This window comes from Littorina saxatilis, linkage group LG7 (assembly GCF_037325665.1).
Source record: "Littorina saxatilis isolate snail1 linkage group LG7, US_GU_Lsax_2.0, whole genome shotgun sequence".
NCBI classification, from domain to species: Eukaryota; Metazoa; Mollusca; class Gastropoda; order Littorinimorpha; family Littorinidae; genus Littorina; species Littorina saxatilis.
This window is the reverse complement of record NC_090251.1, coordinates 16,125,302-16,135,964: the sequence shown is the minus strand read 5'-3', so window position 1 is coordinate 16,135,964 and position 10,663 is coordinate 16,125,302. Positions and strand designations below refer to the sequence as shown.

At 43.3% G+C, this 10,663-nt stretch overlaps 1 protein-coding gene across 1 annotated transcript in view; it reads right to left on the bottom strand.

Annotated features, from left to right (window-relative positions):
- LOC138970797 (cysteine--tRNA ligase, cytoplasmic-like) overlaps nt 1-10,663 on the bottom strand; it is a 173,912-nt gene that overhangs the window by 158,041 nt on the left and 5,208 nt on the right. The window lies entirely within an intron of this gene.

The window sequence follows — 10,663 nt, the reverse complement described above, 5'->3', positions numbered from 1 at the left end:
TATAAGAAGCAAAACAGATGAAAAAAAAGCAAAAACACCTCACTGAATAATTTTGCTATTGTTTGGAAAAGACAAATTTCCCCTTAAAAAAACCAATAATAAGCAAGAAAGGATAAAGTACACACACACACACACACACACACACACACACACACACACACACACACACACACACACACACACACACTTGACACATACGAGAGAGCGAGTGAGCGACCAAAGTCACACATAAAAATATCAAGAACAAAACCTATTTACAACAAAGACAGCCAGACAAAGTAACCCTTTGGGGCCGAGAGGTATAGCGTATATCATCCATCAGACAGATCAACTCGATTCACACATTCCGCTAGAGGAACTGTAATAGCATCATAATTAGCTAATGGATAATCTCATAAGAACTACCAATGAATATTCACCCGCCGAACCCTGCAAGGTCTGACCGTACGCCCGGTACTCTGTTTTTCTGTCAGTCAGTCTGTCTGTCTGTCTGATTGTGATTCTGCCTCCCTGAATACTAGAACACATATGACTGAACAGCTAAGTGACAAACATCAACAAATAAATATGTGCATCGCCACCCCACCCGAACACGTAAACCCAACCCCCAACCCCCCCCCCCCCCCCCCTCTACTATCCTCCCCGTTCTAACTTGCACTTTCCACTGATCATCCACACACACACACAAACACACACTGGCACCCATTGACACACACACACACACACACACACGCACGCACAAACACACACACACACACACACACTGGCACCCACACGCACACACACACACACACACACACACACACTGGCATCCAATGACACGCACACACACACACACACACACTGGCATCCAATGACACGCACACACACACACACACACACTGGCACCCATTGGCACACACACATACACACACACACACACACACACACACAGCAAAAGCGACAGTACAGAAAGAAAGAAAGAAGTAGAGAAAGAGCTCCAGAAGTCCAATCTGGGCTATCCAACAGAAGCCTGGCCGGGTGGTATTGTTGCCATGCATTGAGGCGAGAGGAAATGAAGAGGCTTGAATTCTATGATTGCCCCCCGCCATTTCCATATCCCTACCGCCTGCCAGCCAACGCGCTATTGTTGCGCCTCGCGTCAATTTCATGACTAAATAGGCAAAAACAGAATTGCACCTGCATCGCACACTGCTACGCACTCGCGCGACTTTTTCAGTGATACACACACAGACAGAGCAAAGGGCCAACGCAGACAGCTTCCAAATTCAAGTCAATACTCAGGGCATGAGGGAGAAGCACTTTTGTGTCTAAAAGTCAAGGACAACGTCGAATTTGTTTCATGGAGATAATTGGGTAGGGAGGGTAACGAAAACAGATTTGAACAAAATCGTATAGATCTTCAAAACGTTGATTCATACATGTAAAAAAAATAAAAAATAATAATAGTAACAGATAAAATAATAAAAAATCAATCATGAAAAAGAACATTCTTGGGATGTATATATTTATATTAACAGCTATTGTGTTTTCAGCGTAGCAATAGGGTCCGATATTTAGACGAGACAGGTATAATGCCGACGAGTCGCATTATACTTGTTCGAGTCTAAATATCGGACCCTATTGCTACGCTGAAAATACAATAGCGATTATATAGCTGTTCTGACCTTGATTTGTTGTTCCAAACTTACAAAATGACAGTTTTTGCGTCGATGCGTTGATCTCAGGTTTTCATAGCAGACGCCGTTTCTTATGCGCATTAGTTTTGCGCAGGCGCCACACTGACTTTGGAAAAAAACTCGATTTGACAACACAGCTGTTAAACAGCTTTTTATTAGTTCATTCGTATACAACAAAAAGAAGTTTGAGTTTTTTTAATTTTGAACAAGACTACTTATGAAGAAGACCAAAACACAACATCAACGGAAAACTAGAAACAACTGAAGAACTAGGATGCAACAAGGGGAGGAGAAGAGAACAGCTAATCCGTACAACGCGAACAGACGGCAGCGAAGTTTTCAGTTTGGGTGAATGGCATTTATACTTGTCTCGTCATGAAGCGAATTTGTCAACATCAGTTATAAACGACTACATGAATGTTAGTGCCATGGGTTGAACATCAATACTTCAGAGGGGAATTGGGGTATTTAGTGTGGAGTTACGAGATAAGAAAAGCCGAATAATAATAATAATAATAACGGGCATTTATAAAGCGCCTTATCAAAAGTTCAAAGCGCGGGACAACAATACATGTATACAAAAATCATACAATCACTGTCAGATTCAAACAACACATCATGCACATCTCACATCCCCAGACTCTATACTAAGGAACTATCCGTAGTGTTGTTGGAACAAGTGAGTTTTCAAATTGGACTTAAAAGATGAAATGGATGGAGAGTGACGTAATTGAAAGGGGAGTGAATTCCATAACCGAGGTCCATAATACGAAAACGTGCGGAAGCCATGAGCCTTGCGTTTAAAGCGACCTTGACAGAGAAGTCGAGCATCATCAGAAGAACGAAGGGTGCGAGAGGGAGTGTAGAGAGAGACCAGTTCAGAAAGATAGGCAGGCGAAAGTTTGTGTCAGTCGGCAACTTAGCTCACACAGGCACACAAAAACGGCTGTTCCGTTTTACTCCCCTGTTTGTACTACATCTTTCGACTTTGGGCATTTTGTGGTGTTTAGGGACAGAAAATAATTGGTTTAGTCCTGTTTCATCAGGAAGTTAGCAGAAAAGGGTATGCTATCGACATTTGTAAAGCTGAAAAACATTCCCGAGAAGAATTTCAAGTTGTTAGTGTGTGCTGTTGTCCGATTGAAACATCGTGTGGTACAGATGGGTAAACCGGAACCATGCGTCTTTATTATTACCAATATGCTTTTAGATATTGGCAAAAATGGCCGACTTCCGTAGCATTATGCTTTGATGATCGGAAGAGACCATCCAATCACAGCCCCCGAATTCCCCCACGTGTCCATCAGAATAGCTATATGTATATATATATATATATATATATATATATATATATATATATATATATATATATATATATATATGTATATTACAACAGTACTTGCGTCTTGGTCTTTACTAATACAAACGAACATTCTCCAACAATTAAAACATAAGTAACACACACACACACACACACACACCCTTCTCTCTATTTTTTTTTTATTTTTTTTTAGGACTCCGTTACTAAAAAAAAACACGTCTTCATTCCCCGAAAAGGGTTAACGCACAACTGAAAGTAGATACTGAATACCCCCACTTTTCCGGGGCGCCTGTGTTCTTGTCTCTTACCATTCTTGGCCTGACAAAAGACTGCTCCCTTTCCCTCACCCAACCCCCCCCCCCCCCTCCACAACCCCCCTCTCTCTCTCTCTCTCTCTCTCTCTCTCTCTCTCTCTCTCTCTCTCTCTCTCTCTCTCTCTCTCTCTCTCTCTCTCTCTCTCTCTCTCTCTCTCTCTCTCTCTCTCTCTCTCTCTCTCTCTCTCTCTCTCTCTCGGTTCAATGATGAATTATTGAGCGCTGTTTTCGCCAGGACCACCCATCGATATGAAATGTAAAATGATTGTTGTGCGTCGATAATACCCCCTACACCCCCCTACCCCCCCCCCCCCCTCCTCCCTTTCTTTATTATTTTCTCTGCTTGCATTTTTTCTGATTTTATTTTCTCGCCGCCGAGGCTGGTCTAAAGCTGGAAGCATGCGCGTGAGGTCATAACGCACGCGGTACACTTCATTCCAAAATTAATTTGACGCCTGGATGTCTGTTCGGTAAACAATACACTCTAATCAGAACGCCATTCGGATGCCATACACTTACAATACCGCTGAGGGATAAAGAAAAAAGACTGACAATGAACAAAAAAATCATAAAACAGCATTAGCTTTGAATATTTTACAAGTAAAAAAGACAAAGAAAGAAACTTGATAGGGGGCAGGGGGAGGTGGGGGTGTCAAATGAGAGAATTACAAGTGTGTTTTCTCATTCTCTTTTTTTCGTTACTTGACAATACAAGAATGAGACAAGGAATGTCAGACCGACAGACTGCTTTGTCTTTTATTTATCCACTCAGACAGACAGACAGACAGACAGAGACTGATACACACCTAAAATACAAACATATATCGGAAATTACGCAAATAGTATTGAGAGAAGCAGACAAGCAAATTCGCCTCGTGGATCACGAATATATCAGAGCTTTTAATACCTTTCTATTTATTTATTTTTAATTTAAAAGATGCGTCCGGCATCGCGGTAGTCTTTTTTCAAATCATGCAGTAACAACACACTCATATAGTTGGGAAAATTCAAGGTTAGAAGTTCTGAGCTTTTTGCCGGTTTCTCCTCTGAAAGCGGCAGCTAAAGTACGCATTGACACACCTGCACCAAGCGGCCAAAGAACAAGTAGAGAAACACATCATCGCCTGTCTCGTTACCCTTGTCAACACCCCTCCCCTCCCCCTCCCCCAACCTCATCATCCTCAACAAGTTAAAGAGCTAGCAAAACGTTTGTCCGAAGTCGCCTGCTTAAAGGGCATAATTATGGACAATGTAACCCCCTTTTTAAGAGGGCAAAAACATCTGGTTGAATTTACAGACTTTATGATTAAAAAATATTTATTAAAAAAAACACAGTCTTGGTATGGGGATGTGTGAAATCGGGGGGAGGGGGGGGGGATGACCGTTGGTAGGAATAATTGCTAGATCAGTACACGCTTCAATGTTCGTTTTTGTTTGCTTTGTTTTTTTTTGTTTTTTAACGATCTTCTTCTTCTTGGCATTCGCTGGCGCTATATGCACATTCAGTCCAGCTGGGGAGATGAAGGTGTTTTTTTTTTACGATGATAACGACGCACATACACTCATTTTCTTCAGGCAAACACTACCTCCCTGGGGTTTTCATGGTCAAGTTGTGACAATAGCTTGCCCACTCTAACCCAGGGTACATTAAAAAATGATCATGCACGGCTTTCTACCCCCCCCCCTCCCCCCTCATCTCATGTGTCTGTCAGTACATCGCTTTATGTGCGTGCTGTTAGTCATAAAGGCCCCCCACACAAAAATCTCAAAAATGATTTGTATAACATAGCATCATCCAAATTGACGCACACAGCTAAACAAGAAATAATAATAATCAAACCACTGCGAAGCTCCCTGAACCGTCTTTGATATACACCTTCAAAGAACCGGCTAAACCTTCTCCCTCTTCCCTCTCTGGCATCACGAGCAGCAGAATAATATAAATTACGTCACAAACAAACAAACGAAAATAAATAAGCAAGCAAAAAAATATATCAGGACTCAGATATCGAACCCCAAAGCCCTAGACTGGATTCGCGTCGTAAATATTTTATGCGCCTGTGCAAACACAGCATATTAACAAGGACTTATGATGACATTTTGAAGTAAGGTTTTCATCTAATTTATTTTTGCGTTTTTGTTCTGCTGAAGCCAGAAAGGTGCAGTTGTTCAGCAGGAACCAATTTCCTGTTGTGAAACGCTGCGTTTACAAAACAGGGGGGAGGGGCAAGAATGCACTGTTGTTATGGAAACGAGAATACGCACGGATTGTACAAAAGTAAGAATGAGAGAGTGGAGGAGGAGGAGGAAAAAAAGATTCTTAGATGAACACCCCCACCCCCAAATTAGAAAGTGAAAAAACAAATCTAAATACGAGAAACGAATGTTTGCAAGAATTCGGATAGGCAAGCCAAACTTAACAAAATACTTGTTTCAACTGATACCTCGACAGCATTGTGAGACAAGTCAAACACAACATCCCCCTATCCCTACACTCTCCCCCCCCCCCCCACCCCCCTTATGCTACGATTAGTCTAAAAACTGCTGGCACTTAGACTGTTCAAGTTATTCAATGAAGATGTGTCTTATCAAGACTGACCGGTTTGACACATTTCCTGTCTCCCCTCGGCTCGACTGGTTCCCAAATCGCTACAATACTTAACCTCACAAATCGATGCGGAAAAAAACAGTGCATATGTAACCAGCGAAATGCGTCAAACACTCAGACATTCGTAACGCACGTGCACCATTTGCAAACCATTTTTCCCCCACCCCTGTGTAACGTTAGTGCATGTCTGTAACAAACCTCTCACACTGGATAATGTCAACAAAGACGGTATTGGAGTTTCTCTTGACTCTGGTTTATTCCATGACACAGCGTCGCCATGCTCCTCGCATGCGCCCCCTATGCATGACGGTCACACAACGTCTTATTAGCCAAAACCAAGCCAATATCGTATCATCTCCCTTTCCTTAAACAACGAATTTGAATAAACAAAATGAAAGAACATTGAACACTGAATTGAATAAGAAATGACTAAAACAGTAGGCATCCACCTCTTACTTAAGTATTAACAGTTACGAAATAAACATTTACTCCATTTGATTACATTCAGACTTTCGGTGCCGATTGTCCTTCATTGTCTCTTCACAGAGGCACAACCCCCTCCATCTCTTCAATTGTTCAAATTTCATAATGTAACAAACAAAGTTCACCTCCCTGTGCTTAACTTTAATACTTCCTGTTTTAATTGTTCAACTAACACAATTCTCACACTCAATCCTTTTTTTACTTCATACATCCTTCAATAAGTAACATTCAAACATAAAAACTTAAACTCGACTATGATGGTTTGTCTGTTTTAAGTGGTGTACTCTTGCAGGTAGCTTGGTTTCTTGATCACCCTACCTCTGGATGTGCATGTTTGGGTGGCTGCACAGTCAGTCTGTGGTGTTTGTGTCTTTGTACATGTGGCTGCTTTGTTCTGTATATTAAGTTTGATACATGTGGACTTCTTCGGTGACTGAACATGAGTTTCTGTGTTCCGAGTGTCTACTCTTGTGTTTATATCATGGGTTGGCACCTGAGTGTCTGTATTTTCTTCAGGAATGTTGAACTCATGTGTTTTTCCTGTTTGTTTTTCCTGCTCTCTGTACTGTCTATGTCTGTTGCACAGAGATTGTGATTGTCTGTCCATTTGGTCTCTGTCCATTGTGCTGTATTCAGCATCAGTGTGTACACATCTTGGTTGTACATGTACTGTGAACTTGTGTGATGCCTGTCTCAGATCTTTTCTGTTTCTCCTGTATTCTTTGCCATCAGCCGTCCTGATTTTGTATGATCTGACATCAACTTGACTGTCTACTGTTGCTTTTATCCACCGATTTGTTCTTGGAGCTTTGAACCTAACTTCCTGGCCTGGCTTTAGATCACTCAGCTCTGTGGAGCTTCTGTTGTAGTACTGTTGTTGTGTGAACTTTTTCTGTTCTAGTTTTTGTTTCACCCCTGTGCATGTTTTTGGCTTCAGCAGTGTTTTAGCTGTCGGCAACAGCGTTCTCGTTCTGCGGCCAAATAGTCTCTGTGATGGAGATGTTTGCATTTTCTCTGATGGTATGTTTCTAAGTTCCAGCAGTGCTAAGTATGCATCTGACTGATCTTCAGCACACTTTTTCATGAGATCTTTGACTGTTTTGACAGTGTTTTCAGCTTTACCGTTTGACTGTGGGTAACCTGGAGAACTCGTGACATGTTCAAATCCCCACTGATTAGCAAATGTCCTGAACTCTGAACCCTGGAAAGGCGGTCCATTGTCAGAAACAAGCCGCTCTGGTATGCCATGCCTGGCAAAGTGTGCTTTCAGCTTGTAAATCACCTCCTTGCCCGTCTTCTTGTCAAGACGATCAACTTCAAAGAAGTCAGAGTAGTAGTCTACTACCACAAGATAGTCATTTCCCCTGCATTCCATGAGATCAGTAGCCACATATTGCCATGGGCGTTCTGGAATGGGATGACTGATGCTTGGTTCCTTGGGCTGCGCCTTTTGGAACGTTTGACACGGTTCACACTGTGAGAGAAACCGTTCCATGTCCTTCGCCATGTTGACCCAATACACCACCTCTCGAGCTCTCCTCAAACAACCTTGTAGGCCTGTATGACTCTTATGAAGCAACTGCATGATTCTCTGCTTCATGCCCTCAGGAACAACAATCCTTTCAGCTTTGAATACGAGGCCGTTCTGAACTGACAACTCCTCTCGGAAGGGAAAATACACCTGTAGCCTCAATGGAACACTCCTTTTGTCCTCTGGCCATCCCCCTTGTATCACTCTCTTGAGATGACACAGATTTTCATCTTCTGTTGTCATCTTCTGAAGTTCCTGCAATGTTGACTCACACACTGAAATGTATGAAGCCATCTGAATGTCTTCCACCTCTTTTTCAAGGTCTGTTTGAAAAATTGCCTCCTTTTCCACCTTGCCTTTGCCCCCACTGGACTTGTGAACCGCCCTACTGAGAGCATCAGCTAACCACATCTCTGAGCCCTTCTTGTAGACTACCGTGTAGTCAAACCTTTGAGTTCTCATCAGCATGCGTTGCAGCCGCTTCGGCGCGCTCAGCAGACTTTTCTGGTGTATCGGAATCAATGGTTTGTGGTCTGACTCGACCTCCACCTGTCGTCCAAAACAATAGCGTTCGAAACGCTCCAAACCAAACACTATCGCCAACATCTCCTTTTCAATCTGCGCATAGTGTCGTTCTGTTTCAGTCAACGCTCGTGACGCAAAATGTACCGGTTGACCATCGGTCATCAGGCAAGCACCAAGACCAAACTCTGAAGCATCACACTGAAGAGTCGTCTTCCCCTCAGAACTGAAATATCTGAGAACTGGTGGTTCAGACAGCATTGCTTTGATCTCGTCAAGTGCTTTGGTGTGGTCCTCATTCCATCTGAACAGGACGTTCTTTTTGACTAGTTCTCGCAATGGCGCGGCTTTCTCAGACAACTGCGGCGCAAACTTTTGCAGATAGCCAACCATACCCAACAGACGCTGAACATCAGCCTTGTCCTCGGGTTGTCGAAATGAGTTGATTGCATCAACTTTCTTCGGATCAACTTTCAACCCCTCTTTCGAGATCACGTGACCCAGGTACGATATCTCTGTCTTCTTCAATTCAACCTTCTGCTTGTTCAGCTTGACGTTCTTCTCACGACAACGCTGCAACAGACTTTGGACGTTTCGATCATGATCAACTGAGGCCTCTTCATCTGTATCACCCTTGCCCCAGACAATGATGTCATCATGTACGGCAAAAACTCCGGGTAAACCCTGAACTGCCTCGTCCATTCGACGTTGGAATTCTTCTGGCGCCACTGAAATTCCGAAAGGCATGCGCAGCCAACGAAATTTTCCTTCAGGTGTCTCAAACGTAGTGAGCAAACTGCTCTCTTCATCCAGGTGAACATGCCAAAACCCATTCCGTGCGTCAAAATGACTGAAATAACGCGCACCCTGAAGCTCACCAAGTACGTCGTCTATCGTTTTCATGGGGTAGTCATTGCGTTTGAGCGCTTTGTTCAATGGTTTTGGGTCAAGGCAGAGACGTACTGACCCATTGGGTTTCATGGTAACCACAACGCTACTAACCCAGTCTGTTGGACTGTGTACTGGGGTTATGACCCCTAGTGCTTGCAGCCTGTCCAGCTCTTTTTTGACTTTGTCGCGAATTGCGAGTGGCCATTTTCTGCATGGTAGTTTGACAGGTGAAACTGTGCTGTCTGTCTGTATGTGTAACACACCCTGAAGATCACCTAGCTCCCCTTCAAAAACGTCATCAAACTGCCCCAAAACTGACTGATCAACCACTGCAATGTTTTCTGTGACCACTTTAATCAGCTCCATTGCCTGCACTGCTCTGAATCCCAAAATTGGTTTGGATTCCCCTTGCACTACTTGGAATCTGACCTTGTACACTTGTTTGTTTTTGGGATTTGTTACCTTCATGATCTTTTCCCCCAGTGGCCTTACCTCCCGCTCATCATACATGCGCAGCTTTTTGTTTGACCTGTCAAGCGACTTGAGTGTTTTGTCCCCTGTGACCTTAGTGTATGTGCTTGTTGACATGCAGTTTGTGCTTGCACCACTGTCGAGCTGGAATGAAACTTCAACCTTGTTGATCATCATTTTGGCATGCACTGCATTCTCACTTCCACCCACATGCAACACATCAAGGTCAACATTATCATCATCATCATCACACAACACATCATCACAATCATGACATTGACAAGTGTTCATTTGTTTCTTTTCTGTCTTCAAACAGACAGTCGCAAAATGGTTCGGACCCCCACACCGTCGACAGGTCTTCTTGTACGCCGGGCATTGTTCTTTCACCTGCGCATGCTTGCGCCCACAAAACTTACAGTCCACCTGTGTTGCACCTGCCTTTGGTGCCTTTCTGGTCGTCACACCTTTTCTTCCTGAAAAATCACACACTTTATGAACTTCCTCCCCAGTGGATGACATGTCCTTGGCTCGTGTTGATGTGATATCATACAAACGCACAATGTCAATGGCCTTCTGCAGGTCAAGATCCTTCTCCTCCAGAAGTTTCCTTCTGATTTCATCACTGCAGATGCCTGCCACCAGTCTGTCCCTGATGAGACGGTCCTCCATCTGCCCAAACCGACAATTCTTTGCCAAAGTACGAAGCACAGTCACATACGTGTTGACACTCTCATCTTCCTTTTGAGCTCTCTGGTTAAATTTGTAAGTCTCATAGGTTTCATTCGTCTGCACTACACAGAACTGCTCAAACTTCTCCAACACTTTCTCAATGTTATGCCTGTG